We start from the raw sequence: 17,000 nt of genomic DNA on the forward strand, positions 1-17,000 counted from the left end.
CAATAATAAGGAGGTAACCAAACTATAGAACATATACGTCCTCATCCCCCAGGTCATGAGTCTGCATGGCAGTACAAGAACATGGGATTTGTTGGCCGTTGAGAAGATCACTCACTTTGGTATGATCCTGAGCTTGTCTAGTAGAAGGAAAAGTGTCCAGGAAGAAAGTCTATGTGACACGGCCGGGCAGTCAGGTGGATAGCTGCTTGCTTTAACCTTGTGATATGGCCAAGCAGTGGACACAGTTTGCTGCGCTGTTCTGAGAATGGCCCTTTATCCCCAGAGCCATCTGGGGCTGACTGCAGGAAAACTGAAGGAAGGTTTAGTGAGGAAAGAGGTAACCAATAGACCCCTTCTTTCTGAGGCCCAAGAGGAAAACAGCAGTCCTGTCTTACTCTAATGGGGCCTGTCAACCTGTAAATAAGTCATACTAGTGAGATTTCAGAGGCGGTGATAGGCAGGTACAGAAGGGCCATTTTCACTGAAAGGGCAGCCACCCACTCCAAAGAGGGATCCAGACAGATCTCTGCCCAGGAAGTGAAAGCATCAGATTCCTGGATAGAGATGATCGATGAACTGAGGGTGCAGGCTGAGGGGTGCCACATAGAACCCTGCAGTGCTGCGGTGAGAACTAGAACATGGAGACGTCACAGGGAGACTCCCCTCAAGAGGCAAGGCCTCGTTGTTTATGGAATAAGGCATAGGAGAAAGGAAATAACCTGGGTCTGCTTTCTCTCCTAGTTCATTTACGTCACCACCACAGCAACGGAGAGATAAAATAACAACCCAGACAGTAACTGATGAAAGTATATTCTATAAGCACTTGGAAAATGCTTAAAATGGGCTTGAAGTGGTTCTATATGGGGCTCACTGCCGTTTTGGGGCAGTCTTTGTGGATGACAAAGCCCCCGTCCTGAAATTGCTGCGATGCTGGGAACAGGTGTGCCCTCATGAGCACATAGTAGGCATCCTTCCACATGGATGGATGGCTTCCACCTTGTTAGAAGGGAGGCTGGTCCACAGTTTACTCTAGAGCTCTGCTGCCCTTCCCTTATGCACACAAAATGTCAGCAGTCCTTAGAAATTCAGCTGCGGGTGGCATACCACAAATCTCCAAGAGTATATTCTGGGTACCAGGAGTCGATGCTTGGAGGCTGGGAAGCCATCAATAAGCAAAGTTGATGATCGTCTTGCCGTTATGGATCGTGCCTTTCAGCAAGGCTGGGCGGTGCAAGGAGACAGAAAAATAGACCATATAAAAGAAACGGTCTTGAAGTGATGGCAAGTGCTGTGGGGGAGGGGAAGACTGACCAGGAGGGGTGGGGTGGGGTGGGAAGGGTGGGACGGGTGGGGTAGTGGGAGGGAGGGATGGCTCAGGGTGTAGGGCATCATGTATTTCTTATCCATTGCAACTGATAGCCAGACTTTCCCAAATAAAAATAAGAATTTATTGATTTTTGATATGTAATAATACATAAAAGATTGAATTGAGGTATAACTGGACCAGTGGCTAAAGGTAGTCCCGGGATGGGGTTTCCTCTTCATTTTATGGCTGGGAACTAGTCTCGTTATTAGACTTCATCTCATAGGATAGATACAGTGACTCCAGTTTTGACCCACACAGGAACAGGTTCACAGTCCTCACACAAAAGCCTCCAACGGAAGCCTTATTGGCCCAAAATAGCCTGGTTTGAGTTAACCAGCCACTATAGCCAAAGGACAGAAGGTGATGATTAGCCTGGCGAAGTCATACTACATGTCGTTCTCCTAGAGACAGGAACCAGGCTTGGAGAGGACCTTTGCTACCATATATGGTGCCTTCATAGAAACTGAACAAGATTGCCCCTTTATCGTGGGAGGCACAGCCTCAAGACTCCCTAAAACAAAGCAGCCTGGATGTCAGTCTGTCGCCTTAGTGATATACTCTTTGGCCAGGCACAAACTACACGACTCTGCTCTGTAGCCTTATGGGGACTGGGGGAGGGGCAGATCACTCCTCCACCCAGGTGGCCAAGAGGCATCCTTAGAATAATTCTGTCCGAAGTCCCCACTTGTAAGACCTTAGAGTCAGGAGTCTGAGCTGAGACTGAGAAGCACAAGATGAAAGAAAGAAAACATTCAATATGGCATCATTTCGTGAGATGCACCCATGGTTTACAAGTTTGGCCATAGCTATGGTAGTTTATTCCAGAGAGGAAAATGGCTACGGAATCATGTTGCCCTGGAGCTGACTGACTTCTCCGGCTTAGCTGTCATCTTTTCTCAGGGATCTGAGGATTAAGTTAAGATGCATAAAGTGTTTGGAATGGGGTCTGGACAATTCTTAACAAATGCTCTCACCATTGATGGAAGTCACATGCGTCGTCATAATTAGCTGCTCAAATCCCATGGCAACTTAGGATCCACAGGCTCTCCAGAGCATGGGAAGACAGAAGCAGAGAAATCTTGGTCTGCAGAGAGCCCTGGACATGAGCCTGCCTAGCTTGTAGGAGAAAATGCAGCCCCAAGACAACGACAGAGATGCTGTGTGCTAGTGCTTTATTGCAGCGATAAAAAAACCCTGGGAAAATCAGCTTCAAATACAGAAAGATTTAATCTGGATCATGGCTTTGGCTCATTGTCACTTGGCCCCATTGCTGTGGGCCTGCCACAAGGCAGAACATCATGTCAAAAGCATGTGGCAAAGTAAAGCTGCTACCTCATGCTGGCTGGAGAGGGCTTGCTTTTTATAACAACGCTTGAGACCCATGTGCTCTTTTCTGTGCTTTTGATATGAAAAGTCTCACCAAAGGATCACGTGCTGAAAGCCTGGCTCCCACTAGCAGACTTAATAACTGAGAGGCAATTCAATCAGGGTGATTCCTTGACATTTGACAGCAATGTGGGGGAAGTAAGAGTTAGCTGCAAGTAGGCCCCTGGAGGAAGGCTTTGGAGTGTCTTGTCCCTTGTCCCCACCCTCTGCTTCCTGCACCATGAAGCGAGCATCCTGCTTCTCCCTCACATCCCACCATGATGCTCTGGCCCACCTTGGCTCAGAAGCAGAGAGCCGGGCAACCCCACACAGATGCTTCTTTGTCAGGAGCGGCAGGAAACCCTTTAAGATGATTTTTGTTAGGTTTTTGTTTCAGTGATCTGAAGACAAAGAACTGACTAACACACTACGAACCCTTAAATGGAGTGGCTCCTTCATGAAGTCGGAGCCCTCACAGCCCACATCCCAAAGGCCCCATTTCAGAACACAGCTGGCGTCAGAACAAAGCCTTCAACAGCATGCGTGAGTGCTGTGGACAGGATTCAAGTCCATACAGGTACAGCTGAGCATTCATTCAGAAACACCAGTGTGTGCCTAGTGTCTGAGAGGTGTTTGTAATTGCTGAGTTAAAATGTGCAGTGGAGACTGAGATAAGCCCGAGGACTCTCCCAGAAGCCCTGCATGTCCAGGTTAAATGTGGACGAATATCACATTTCGATTTCTCCATAGTCAGAAAGCACAAGCCGTCTAAGCGAAAGAGAAACATTGATTAATTTGGCTTCAACTTTTAATATCTTTGTTTGTAGGTGTGTAGGTGTGTGCACTCATGAGTATGCAGATACCTTTATGTAGGTTCACACGGCACACACGTGCATACATAGATGTGGATGGCTTTGGTTGTCATTCCTCAAGAACTGTCCGCCTTGTATAATTGTTGCTATTGTTTTTTTTGTTTGTTTGTTCTGTTTTGTTTTTGAGACAGAATCTCATGATGTAGCCTTGACTGACCTGGAACTCACTATGTAGACCAGGCTGGACTTAAACTGATAGAGATCCACCTGCTTTGTGTCCCAAGTCCTAGGATGCAAAGGATGTGTCTGTCAATATGCCATGCCTCTGTTTTTATGACAGACTTTCTCACTGGGACCTGCAGCTCGCTGATTAAGCTAGGGTGACCTGCTGCCATGCTCCGGGGACCCATCTCTCTCTGCCTTCCCACAAGTTTACACCCACCACACCCTTTCTTCAAGTGGATGGCAAGCATCAAATTTAGCTTCTTACATTTGCACAGCAGGCATTTTATTGACCGAACAGTTGCAATCAAATTTAATACTTTGCTCTTAAATATATACTGTTGAAGATCGAGAAGAGATGCTGAAGAATGGGAAAATAGGTGAATTTCAAGCCCGTCACATTTGTGTGCAGCATCCCTCAGCTTTACCCGTACCAGAAGGCATTCCCATTCCCTCCCCATCCATATCCACTGGCTCTTCTTTTTATAATGATAAACACTCATTTTAGACAAACTACGAAGGCACTTAACCCTTTTGGTGCTTCAAACCTCCCCAAAATAAATAAAGTCGCCCTACCTATCCTCAAACTCATCATGGCTTCTAACATAAATTCCTAGAAAAACAGTTTCAAAGTTTATTTTTTATTTATTTTATTTTTTTAAGGTTTATTTATTATGTATAGTGTTCTGCCTACATGTACGCTTGCAGACCAGAAGGCACCAGATCACATGAGCTTGTGCACCTGTAGCTGCATATGCCAGCAGAATCCAGCAGAGGGCGTCAGATCCTCCGGAGCTAGACTGAAAGGCAGTGGTCAGCAGCCTGACTTGGGTGTTAGGAGACAGACCTGGGTCTTCTTCAAGAGCAGTATGTACTCTTGACTACTGAGCCATCTCTCCGGAACCCTCCAGAACTCTCTTGCTTGTCGTAGAAGAGTTCCGGTTAGGTGGCTATCCTTCCCCCAGGGGCCTGTCCTGTATCTACTAGCCTCTTTTCTTCTAACTTCTAGAGCACATGGCCTCTGCCCAGTCTCGTTACCATGTTAAATATGTGTTACCTCAGTGCCTGTTTGTCTTCCGGACTTCATTTTCTCTACTAGTTTGATATGGATAGTGTAGTGATTCGATATAAGGCAGTAAAGACTTTACCACTCAGACCCATTCCTTTCAGCTAAGGACAGCCAAACAGCTAAGTCTGCTGGCCTTTGCCCGTGGGGACAAGCTGATAACCCTGGAACAAGCGACTCATTCTTTTGTCCAACTTGTGTCTGAACCGCGTAGTTCTCTAAGTCAGGGTCAGCCTCTGAGGGCACTGGGACTTCTACAAAGAATAACAGGGAACGCAAAAATAAAAGAGTGTGCATAGCAATGGTGGGTCAGGGTATCCTCCTGGAGGGTAGACCCAAGTCTGCTGCAATCAGGGGACAGGCAGCACTGGCGTATGAGCGAGCCTCAAAAGTAGAGTTTATGACCAAGATCAATACCTGTCCTGCCGCCAGAGGGCTCCATGAAAGCAGCTAGAAAGGAGTCTGCAGGTGGAAGCCTAAATTTGTGAGTTAAAACTAAAGCCTCTTTGGGTTCTAGAACCTATCTCCGCAGAACAGCAAATATCTTAGTGTCTGATTGCTCCAAGCCCAGTGTCAAATATTTTATCACATTGTGTCTATTTCTTTTGTAAGTATGCGCATGCGTATGCAGGTGCGTGGAGGTCAGAGGTCAAGGTTGGATACATTCTTCAGTTACTTTTTTTGATGCAGGGTCTCCCACTGAGCGCACAGCTTGCCGACTTGTAGAGAGGCTGGCCAACGAGCCCTAGCTCTTGCTTCTGCCTCCTCCGTGCTGGCACACTCAGCCATGCTTGGGGTCTGAACTCAGGTCCTAAGGTTTGAGTAGCAAGCTTTTTATCCATCCGACCATCTCCCAATTTGTTAGGTTCCCAACCTCCAAACTCCTAAGTTCCATTGAAACAGAAGGATCTGTGACAGACGCTATACTCGGCATTCCTCAGGAACCTGTGAATCGGGTTTCTGCCTGCCAGGAAGAGCTGCTTCCCTTATCTTCTCCTATCTCTGGCTAAAGGGGCGCTGGCTCCCTATTAGCACATACTTGTAACACACAACAAAGCACCATGCTAGCTCCCAGGCTGTTCTGGCTTGCACACTCCCCTCCCTTTATAACTGCACAGTCCCCTGCTCTTTATAATTGGCAAGGCTCTCCCCTGTCTTTTTGCTGTCATCCCTGTCCCTGAGAGGTAGCCATGGCAGCTTTGAACTCCCCAAATACCTCTGGCTATTCTCTCTACACCCCGAGGGCCCTGCGGCACTTTCGTATTTACAGTCAACCTTCTTCCCATCCACAGAGCTGTCTAGTTTGGTGATTGCTGTGCTCTCACACTATCCTGGCGAGAAAAAAAATTATCCCGAGTTTAAAATTATTAGACAGTGAACAGGCCTAGACTATAGTAACCCAGAAAGGTAGGATATAGACATCGCATGAATTTTCATTAAGATGTACATTAGTAATTAAAATGGAATCCTCAAACACTGACAAGTAGATGTCATGGGAGCAAAATGTGTTAATATATAAAAAAAATAGCCGGATGTAGTGGTAATTTTTTTTTTACTTTTTATTGATTCTTTGTGGATTTTGCATCCTATATCCGGATTCCAATCATCTCCCTGTCCCTTTGTATCTGCCCTCTGCCCTTGCAACCTCCCCCTCCCAAAATAAAATAAAATTTAAAACAAAAACAAAAAAAACAAAAAAAAAAACAAAACAGAAGCAAACAAACTAAAAATAAAAGCAAAACAAAACAACCAACAAATAAAATCTCAGTATGGAAGCTGTAGTGTGGCCAAGCCACACAGTATACCCATTAGTTCATGTATCTTTACTTATAAGAGCTCATTGCAATGAGTCATTGGTCTGATTCCAGGCTCTGGCTTCTGCTACACTATTGATGCTGGGCCCTCTCTGGAACTCTTCCTGTCTTGTGTCATGGAGATCCTGCAGCTCTGGGAGAGCAGCAAGCTAGGAGCCACCGAGCCACCTCCCAGCTCCTGGTTACTGTTCTTAAGATCAGTTTTGATTTTTAAATTTTAAAATTAAATTTACTTGTGTGTGTATGGGGGGGGCGTTATAATACCACAACACATGCGTGAAGATCAGAGGACAATTTGGTGGAACCAGTCTCTTCTGGAACCATGTGAATTCCAGGGACCAAATGCAAGGCGTCCAACTCGTCCAAGTATGTCAATAATCCTTCAGACATGAGTTTTTTCTGCTACAGAAGACATTTAAAGATGAAGTTCCTTTAGTTTTGCTATATGTGCTTATTTTCTATTTAAAAAAAGTCAAATTCAATGCTTTTGCTTTTAAAATGCTTTAGCTCTTATAATCCTATAGCTGTGAAATTGTTCCTGTCTCCCACCATCAGCACGTATGTGGAGAGATATTTAAGATCATATTCTCAAAGACAGGTGTGATGCTGTGCGTCTAGAATCTCAGCATTTGCAAGGCTGGGAGGGAAATCACCCTTTCAAGGGCAGCCTTGGCAGCTTAATAAGACTTTGTCAAAAACGAAACAGCAATAACAAAAACACAAAGAAACGTACGTTCACCGTTATTAACAATTTTGTTTTTGCAGTGGTAGGATTGAGGTAACCTTTCAAAGATTCCTTTTTTGTATGTTTTAAAAACTAACATATTTGCTTTTTAAATTTTACTTTTGTTGGAGACAGGATATCATTAAATATCCGAGTCTGGCCTTGAATTCGCTGGGTATTTGTCCCTGGGCTGCAGACTCCTAAGTATCAGGATGACTGACACGCGTCACTGGATCTGGCTTATAATTAAATATTTTTAAATGTATTTCTTGCTTCTAAAAAAAGTTCAATTAATCCCAGCACTCGGGAGGCAGAGGCAGGCGGATCTCTGTGAGTTCGAGACCAGCCTGGTCTACAAGAGCTAGCTCCAGGACAGGCTCTAAAGCTGCAGAGAAACCCTGTCTCAAAAAAAAAAACCAAAAAAAAGTTCAAGTTATATTTTATATTTATATACATATAATATAATAAATATTTTTATATTAGCTTTAAATTGTTACATTAAAACTTTTTTATCAGGGGAGGTTTTTGTTGTTTCCCGGTTGTGTAAGAAAATCACCTTATGTGAAACACATACAAACACCAAATTAGAATTATATCCGTTATGTGTAAGCCATGAATAATGATGTAATAAGTAGAAATAAACTCATTTCTAAAAAAAGAATCAAGCTCACATAAACTTGAGCTAACAGAGAATGTTTTGATGAAGCTAAAGCTGCCTTTCAAAAGAGTCCTGGACTAGACCTTCTGTCTGGCTGTGGTCCAGATTCTTTGGAAGTTTAACAGGGACTCTGGCTCAAGTACCACTTAACTCTTCTCCATTCAACCCACCGTGCATCCTTCATCCTCTGAGAGGCCTGCAGCCACACTTAGCTCTACTCCACGCCAGGGCGCCTGGGAAGCTGGCCAGCACTGGCTCCCTCGTCCTCATAAGCGAAGCAAGTACATCACTGGATTTTGTCACAAAAGCAGAGCAAAGCTTGAAATGTTCGAGGCATGACTCAGAAATCAACAGTGCTGGGTGCTTCTCAACTTGACAGGATGGAGAGAGGCCTAGAAGGTTTAGCCGTGCACACCTCTGGGTAAATCTGTGAGGGTGAGTCCAGAGAGCCGTCAGGGGAAGACCTGCCCTGAATGACCGTGGCGGGCACCATCCCATGGTTGGTGGCCCTTAGTGGAAACCCAGAGGAAGAAGAAAGAGCCGCGAGCACAGGCCTTGAGCTGCTTCCGGACTGGTCTTCTTGGCCACACCCTCTCTGCCTGGGTGGACAGAAACTTAAAAGTAGGAGCAGAATTACATCTGTCTCCTCATCCAGTGGTCACTGCCACAAAGTCTAGCCAGCAATGGAGGGTGATGAGATTTATAAAGCAGTTTATATATTCTCTTTCACATTTCAAAAAACCATTTCTATCGACGGTCATTAGCCTGGCAAGGGCCAGTATTCCATAAATCTCCCGCGACTTTAATCTCCTTCACCTCCTCTTTTGTTTACACGAAGGCCTGGTTGCAAGACTTGAAAGACTGTGCAATCAGAGCCCAGGAAAGGAGGGAAAAGACAGTCACCTTAGAATAAAAACTAAGGGAACTCCCGGCCCCAGTGCTTGCTTGCTAGCTTCTGGTGCAGCCTTTGTGTAAAGAGAAATTGTCTTGCCAGATGCTTTCGCTATGCTTGCATGTTCCATTGTGCAGTGCTGACACTATCCTTCTATGTTCCCAACAATGCTGCAACAAGAGAAAGAGCATGGGTTTTGCTGCCTGACGTATTTTCAGTACCAGGTCTGCTGACTAATAGTGACGTGGCTTTGGACAGCTTGCCCGATCTCTCTGAGGCTGTTTTCCCATTTGCAAAAAAGAAATAAACAAACAGATAGCAAAAAAAAAAAGGACTCCCTTAAAAGATCATTGAGTAGATTTAACTAAATTACCCACAGGTATGTAAATTGGGAGCAGAGCAACTTATGTCCCTAGATGTCCAGTTAGCAGAACAAATTTCAATGGCTGCTGCCACTATATAGTCGTTGGGTAATACTCCAGGATTTAACAGAAAACTTTGCAACTTGATTAAAATTCCTGAGGGTCTCAGCCACCGAAACTGTCCCAGATCAGAGGTAGGTGATCTGTGTCCGAAGCTGCAGATCAGTGGTACAGCCTACATCCCAGAAAACATGAGGTGGGCAAACCCAGCTTGTAGCTGGTTGTGCACAGTCCCAGAAAGCAGCCCTGCCCGCAGTGGCTGTGCTGCAGGGAACCCTGGCTGAGCACCGGAGGGGCCTATGGTAGTGATAAGCCACCGCCCTGAAGAACAGCCCGGCCCCTCACATCCTTGGAGGTGGACGGAGGCATCCCAAGCATGCCTGTCTGCACTCAGAACGCTGGACCACAGTGAGATTAGTGCCACAGGGCAGGCTCAGAGTTGCTGCTCCCCTGAGGAACAGTTAGCTGTGCTCCGTGGTGAGACTGAGTTGAAAAGGAATGTTCTGGAAGACCACTCTGTCGTGGGGCAAATGCAAAGTGGTTTGCAAGATTACTCAGAGCAGGGCAATGGGACTTTGTCAGGATATGGAGTTTTCGGACTTTCAGTGTGGTGATGGAAAAGGAAAGTAGTTACTGAGGCTTACGAGACCCTAGCCCCCCACCCTCCCACCCCTTGCTGAGGAGCTACTCTACAGAGCTAGTTCCAGGACAGCCCGGGCTACACAGAGAAACCCTGTCTCAAAAAAACAAAAAGAAAAACAAAAACAAACTTCTCTCCCTCTCCCCCACTTATATATACACATATATACATTTATTTATATATTAAAACTTACATTTTATTAAAAACTTGTAAATTAAAAAAAACATGCATAAAAATTAACTAGACCCAAAGTCTTAGTGAACTTCTATACAGTTACAATAGCCCTTCTGAAGCTGTGGAGCTTGGTGTTAGATTTTATGCTTTTACTACTGAATATATTTTATGTACTTACACACACACACACACACACACACACACATGCACACACACACACACACCAAACAGATAGAAAGCCATCAAACTGTGTCAAATCCGTAACAAAGCTAAACCTAGAAAAAATAGCTTTATATCTTTTTTCATAATTTGAGTGCCCATTGCCTGCATTCAGTCCATCCTAATATTAAACAATGAAATCTAAAAAAAACATGTTTGGCTGGCCGTGGTGGTGCAGCTCTTTGATCCTCGTGCTCCAGAGGCACTCTGGTCTACGTAGAGCATTTCAGGCCAGCTAAGGGATACACAATGACACCTGATCTCAAGACAGAGAGAGAGAGAGAGAGAGAGACAGAGACAGAGACAGAGACAGAGACAGAGGGAGGGAGGGAGGGAGGGAGGGAGGGAGGGAGGGAGGGAGGGAAAGAGAGAGGGAGGGAGGGAGGGAGGGAGGGAGGGAGGGAGGGAAAGAAAGAAAGAAAGAAAGAAAGAAAGAAAGAAAGAAAGAAAGAAAGAAAGAAAGAAAGAGAAAGAAAAAGAGTGAGTTATTCTGACCCCAACTTTATCTGAGTATGGGACCTGAGTGGTCATGGTACTGGCCTGGGTTACCAAAGGGTGCTTGTGGTGCATTCTGGGAACTCTATAAACAGTTGACTACTGGAAGTCAGGGAAAGCTCCACCGAGGAGACAGTCGCCAAGGTGCCAGAAGAACTATCCCCACCATCCCTCCAGGAAGGAAACCCTTGAATGTCGACTGGACCGTGGGCTGTATTGCTAGATGAATATCAGACCACGAGGCTGGTGGGATTCCCTTCCAGGCTGTGTGCAGCTGCAGGAAGCCCAAGAAAGAAAACACTGGAAACACGTGAACGTGCTGAGGGATGCTGCCATCCTCACAGCGGGGCTAAGGGGTGGGGGATGGGGGTGGCGGTGGGAGGTGGGGGAGGTGGGGAAGGTGGCGGGCGTGGCTTCTACGCACAGCATCTGGAAGGCTTGGCAGAATTCCTAAGTTACACATTCAAGAAGAAAAATATTTGATTATAAATTACGATACAACAGTCTTTTGGAATGAGCCTGGGACAACGTGCTGAGAGGACCTTGACCCAGTCTTGACACTGGAGAAGCCAGGGTTCTGCGGGATCGATCTTCCCAGAAAGCGTTTGTAGAGGAATGTTAATGGAAAAACCCGTGCTCACTGGACACTTGGTAATCCATCACAGTTGTCAAGTTTAGTGAAAACAATTGAACAGGAATAAGAAAGGGTGCCAATACTGCCATTCTCAGAGGAGAAAAATTGAGAGCAAAGTGAGGCTAGAGTCATCGTGAGGTCAGACCCGTGCCAGCAAAAGTCCATACCTCTAGCCAAAGCATTCTCCAGGGGGCTGGAGAGATGACTCAGTCGTTAAGAGCACTGGCATCTCTTTCAGAGATTTTCAACGTGCGTGTAGCAGCTCACAATTGTCTGTAATTCCAATGCTTGGGGGTCTGACGCCCTCTTCTGGCCTCCACAGTCACTGCATGCACATGGTGCACAGACATAAACGGAGGCAGTACTCCTTCCCATGCACATAAAATAATAAATCTCAAAAAATTACTAAACAAAACTAAAAGCCCACAAACATTCCATAGAGGGGCTGGGGAGATGACTCAGGGAGTAAAGTGTTTGTCTAGGACTTGAATATGATGATCAGAATCCACATTTTAAAAAGCTAGGCACAGTAGTGGCCTGCTAGCAATCCCAGCGCTAGACAAGTAGAGTTGGGAAGCTCCCTGGCTTATCCTGCTTTAGCGAATTCCAAGAATGGGGTAGTGGTGGTGGCTTGGTAAAAAAAAAAAAAAAAAAAAAAAAAAAAAAAAAAAAAAAAAAAAAAAAAAAATAGAGCCAGTCAGTGATGGTGCACACCTTTAATGCCAGCACTTGGGAGGCATAAGCAGGAGGATCTCTGTGAATTGGAGGCCAGCTTGGTCTACAGAGCGAGTTCCAGGACAGCCAGAGCTATGTAGGGAGGCTCTGTCTTGAAAAAACAAACAAAATAGTAGAAATCGCCTGAAGAATGACACCCGAGGTGCTTCTCTGTCCTCCACTGGCTCAGGCATGTGAGCATGCGCATACACGCAACCCACACAAAAGGACTCCACAAAGGGTGTGATTATTCTATAGCTGCATTAAAAGGTCACCACAAATCTGCTTGATTTGTGACATACATTTGTTATCTCAAACGTTCTGTGTCAAGAGGCCCATAGCTTAGCTGGTGTCTCATAGGCTGCCATGCAGTACCAGCAGGGTAAGGTCCTCACCAATCTCCAAACTCACCCAAGTTGTTGCCAGAATTTATTTCCTTATGGTTGCAGGACTGAGGTCGCTTGCTGTTTCCAGAGACCTAACCTGGTTCCTAAGATCACCAGCTGTGTGACTTTCCCTCAAGTGGAATAGTCTGCTTCTTGCCATCCAACAGGGGACACACGACCCTGTCTGTAGTCCGCAGTCATGAAAACCACCATAGGAGTGACTACTCACTTCTCCTGCTGCAGCTTCTGGCTAGAGCGAAGCCATGAGTTCCATCCACACTGGGACTATTTGAAGGCCATGACTCATTAGGGATTGCCAGTAAGGTGTGTCCTCCGCACACTAAAATGCTTCATTATATGTGTGCTGTGTGTGCACATGGCCTGAGCACACGATTCCGGGAAAGTTAGAGGACCACATTTGTTTGCATTTTCTCCTGGTCAGACTATGAAACAAGATTTCATATGGCGCAGTTCTGTTTGGGAGGCACTCCTCAGAAACACCTGCAGAGAGAGGGAGAGGGAGGAGAGGGGAATGTAATGGGACAAAGTGGCTGTTAATTACATGGTAGGAGTAAGTTACAAATTGTGCGCAATTTGAATTTAAGCCCTCCTGCCCACCAGGTTCTCATAATAAGCACAGTACAGGATTCTCCCCATACCACATGAGGAATAAAGAGCTGAGGGGTTTATACAGCAACAACGGGCATGAAGAATGAAGAGCTCTGGGACTGGAGAGATGGTTCAGTGGCTAAGAACACAGGCTGCTCTTCCAGAGGACCTGGGTTCAATTCCCAGCACCCACATTGTGGTTCAGAGAGGTCTGAAACTCCAGTCTCAAGGGATCTGATATTCTTTTCTGGCCTTGGTGGGCACTGCAAGCACATGATGCACAGACATAAATGCAGGTAAATAACACCACCATACACACACACACACACACTCCAAATCCACATCTTGACGAATTTTCACAAGGAGAACGTGTCCATGGAAGTAGCTTCTGAGATAGGCTGCTCCCACCTAAGGCTGAAACTTGGTTGTTAATCTGATACCAAGAGTTCAGCCCTGAAATCACATACATACAAGTAACATTATATGGACTGGGCAGGCTCTATTTATATATTTAGGAATATATATATGTCTATAACAACAAGGAAAGAAATCCATGTCAATCTGCCGAGATGGCTCAGCAGTTAAGAGCACTCGATGCTCTTGCAGAGGACCTAGGTTCGATTCCAGCACCCACATGGTAGCTCACAACCATGCATAATTCCAGTTCCAAGGGGTCTGACTCCTGCTTCTGACCTCCTCAGGCAAGAGGCATGCAAGTGGTACACATACACACATGTAGGCAAAACATTCACATGTAAGATAAAATTAAAAAAGCAAGCAGAGGCCATGAATTTGTGAGAACAAATGAGGAGTGTGGGGGAGGGGTCAGAGAGAGGAATGGTAAGTGGGGGTATGATGTCATTATGTTTTCATTTAAAAATACATATTTTTATTTATTTATTTATTTTTGGTTTTTCGAGACAGGGTTTCCCTGTAGTTTCTAGAGCCTGTCCTTGAACTAGCTCTTGTAGACCAGGCTGGCCTCGAACTCAGAGATCTGCCTGCCTCTACCTCCTGAGTGCTGGGATTAAAGGCGTGCGCCACCAGCGCCCGGCCGTAAAAATACATTTTTAAAAAGAAATTTGGACCCACTATTTCTTGCTCTAATTGTCACTCCTGTGTGAACTTCAGTTTCCTGTGTGAATTGCTTTTCCTAAGTGGGGAGCACAGTCTTCTATATTTGTTCCCCGGTTACCGCCTGCCTACTTCGTTCCAGGATGAATGACCAAACTCTGCCCCTGTCTTACTACCACAGTCCCCAAAGTGTCCCTACTCCCAACGCAGCCTAAATCATGCATAGCCCTCCTTCCTAGCCAGTGTAGGGTTTGATCTGTTACCAAGGAAACACGACATTCGGGTTTCTCTGGTCACCGATCTCCTGCCTGGATATTTTAAAATCCCATAGTTGTTACTGCACAAATGAACCCAGAAACGGAAATGGATAAAACATCTGCTGTAGAAGAAGGAAACCACGAAGCGGAAGTCCATCCCGGGAGCATCCATCCTTCGTTAACGATTCATCAGCTTGCGTCTGAGCCGTGAAGGGACTGAGAACAGATAACTGAGGGTTATGAGCTGCTCCCGCATACGGTAGTCCTCTAGTTGGGTCGCTATGGCAACTGGGCGGAAGTCTGAAGTGAGCACAAAGTTGTTGACCAAGTGGGAGGAGGAAGGCACAGCAAGCCTCATAGCTTGCATTGGGCTAGTTTAACTCACTGAAGGTAGTCAGGAGCGTGGCCTCCAACCAGGACGAGCAAGCCTGGGCTTTGCTTCTGTGTCTAGCGATTCTGACCGGCGTGGGATTGTAGGACTTCTTACAATAATAACATTCTCAGGATTTCCCCACAGTGCTTTTCTGGTGCTCATTTCAGTGACGTCCTGTCTTCCTTGGGCCTCAGAAGGTGAACTGGGTTGAAGTAGCTAAGCTAGCTTTAAAGTCCTTTCCTCAGTTTCCTCGGTGTTCAGAAGCACGCTGGCGTCCTCTGTGATTCCCCGACTCTCTTTATTCCCCAAGAAAGGGAGCGTTCTCAGCCTTCTCCTCCCATTATCTCCTTTGCCCTTATTCTGCTGAGTTTTGATTTTTTTTTTCCCCTCAGCAGTTTGTACTCAGTGTTCAGCCAGGCCTGGAAAGGGGCCCTGGCGCTTTGCACAGCTGGCTCCCAACTTTATGTTCATGTTGATACCTGCGGCTGATTATGACGACGATGTTTATACCTGGAAACCAATCAGATTGTTAAAGTATAAACAGTACCTGAGTGATGGAGCTGTTCCAGCCCCAGGGCGTGGAGCCAACTTACACTTAACTAGCAATGGTGGTCAACCCGGCTCTCAGGTTTAGTTGTGGCTCCTCCCCCCAGTTTTGGGCGTCGGTTTAGGGGTTCTCCTATGTCCAGAGCTTCCTACAAACCGTCCTGTCCTCTGCTTTCTGACTCTTAGAGGCCAACATGAACGTTCTGTTTTATCTCACCCCTTGCATTTGGGGGATCAAAGGGATAAGTCATCACCTTGTTTTATTGTCAGTGTTCATAAGCTTTTGATTTTCCTTTAACCATTTTTATATGGGCATCAGGGATTCAAACACTATGTCACTCTTTGCCTCAGGAAGCTGCGGACTGGGTGATGGATGAGCTTCTTCCTGGTTCTACCTGTTGTGTGTGCAAAACAACACAGACTCTTTTGTGGAGCACTAAACAGGCTTAGAGATGCTCTTGGCCACGGCTGGAGGTCTCCTCTTAGAGGGGCATCTTCTGCTGATGCTTGCGGAAAGTACTTCGTTGAGCCACCAGCTGCTGGGGTCCCGCAGGCTGCTTCTTACAACCTACTGAACTTTTGCCGCTTTCTCCACCTCCAATATTCCCCTACCTTTCTGGTCACTGTTTAACTTCTCAGATAGGAAAGCAATAATAATAAAAATTTAAAAACCGGCATAAAACCTTGACCTTAAAGGAAAAAAAGAGATGACTTTTCTATAGCTCCCTCCTGCAGTAATGAAGGCTCCAGAACTCGAGGCCTCAGAAAGTGTCTCCGAATTCACGTCAGTTCCTTGTTTTGCAAACAAAATAATTTTCCACAGAACTGGATTAAACAAAAGAGTAAAGGTATCTTGAATGTTATTATTTTTTCAATATTATTTTGAAAAGGAATACAAACTATCATTAAATTATTATAATTGCATGTGTGTGCATGTATACAATTTCTCATAAGGTGTTAGTTTGCATGATTGTGGACACCGATAAGTTCGCAGATCTGTGGGTGGGAAGCTGGAGATTCAAGGGAACCAGAGTAAAGCTCTTGTCCGGATCCAGAGGCCTGAGAACCAGGAGAATGGTGATGTAGCTCCTGTCCAGAGCCTGGCAGGTTGGATGCCCAGGAAGAGCTGAGTGCTCAGGATGAAGCTGGAAGAGGGGATGTTTCAAGCATTTTCCAGGCAGGAGGCATCTCATCACTCTTGCTCATGGGAAGCTCATTTTTCTGTTCTATTTGGACTTTTAACTGATTAGATGTGGTCCATCCGCATTAGCGAGACCAACTCCATCACTTAGTCTATTGATTTAAATGTTAAACTTAGCTGGGATTATCCTCACAGAAATACACAGATTTGCTATGTCTTAGCAAATCTGGGTGCCCAGTGGCTCAGCCAAACTTATATCTAAAATTAATCATTATACTTACTAACCATTGAAACTATTGAAGTATTAATTACTTTAAAGTGATCTCATCAGTTGTACTAGGGGTCGCTGGAGAAGATGGCTCTGCCTACAGTGATCGATTCTAGAAGTCAAGGGGAG

General features: G+C 45.6%; 1 long non-coding RNA gene across 1 annotated transcript; it reads right to left on the reverse strand.

Annotated features, from left to right (window-relative positions):
* Nucleotides 1–6,651: 6,651 nt before the first annotated feature.
* LOC119801025 lies at nt 6,652–15,370 on the reverse strand. The gene is made up of 4 exons (XR_005283136.1): nt 14,550–15,370; nt 12,629–13,104; nt 8,198–9,089; nt 6,652–7,047 (listed from the first exon to the last, which is right to left on the reverse strand). It is a non-coding gene; the product is annotated as an uncharacterized LOC119801025 (long non-coding RNA).
* Nucleotides 15,371–17,000: the final 1,630 nt, after the last annotated feature.

Source organism: Arvicola amphibius, chromosome 14 (genome assembly GCF_903992535.2).
Source record: "Arvicola amphibius chromosome 14, mArvAmp1.2, whole genome shotgun sequence".
Lineage (NCBI taxonomy): Eukaryota > Metazoa > Chordata > Mammalia > Rodentia > Cricetidae > Arvicola > Arvicola amphibius.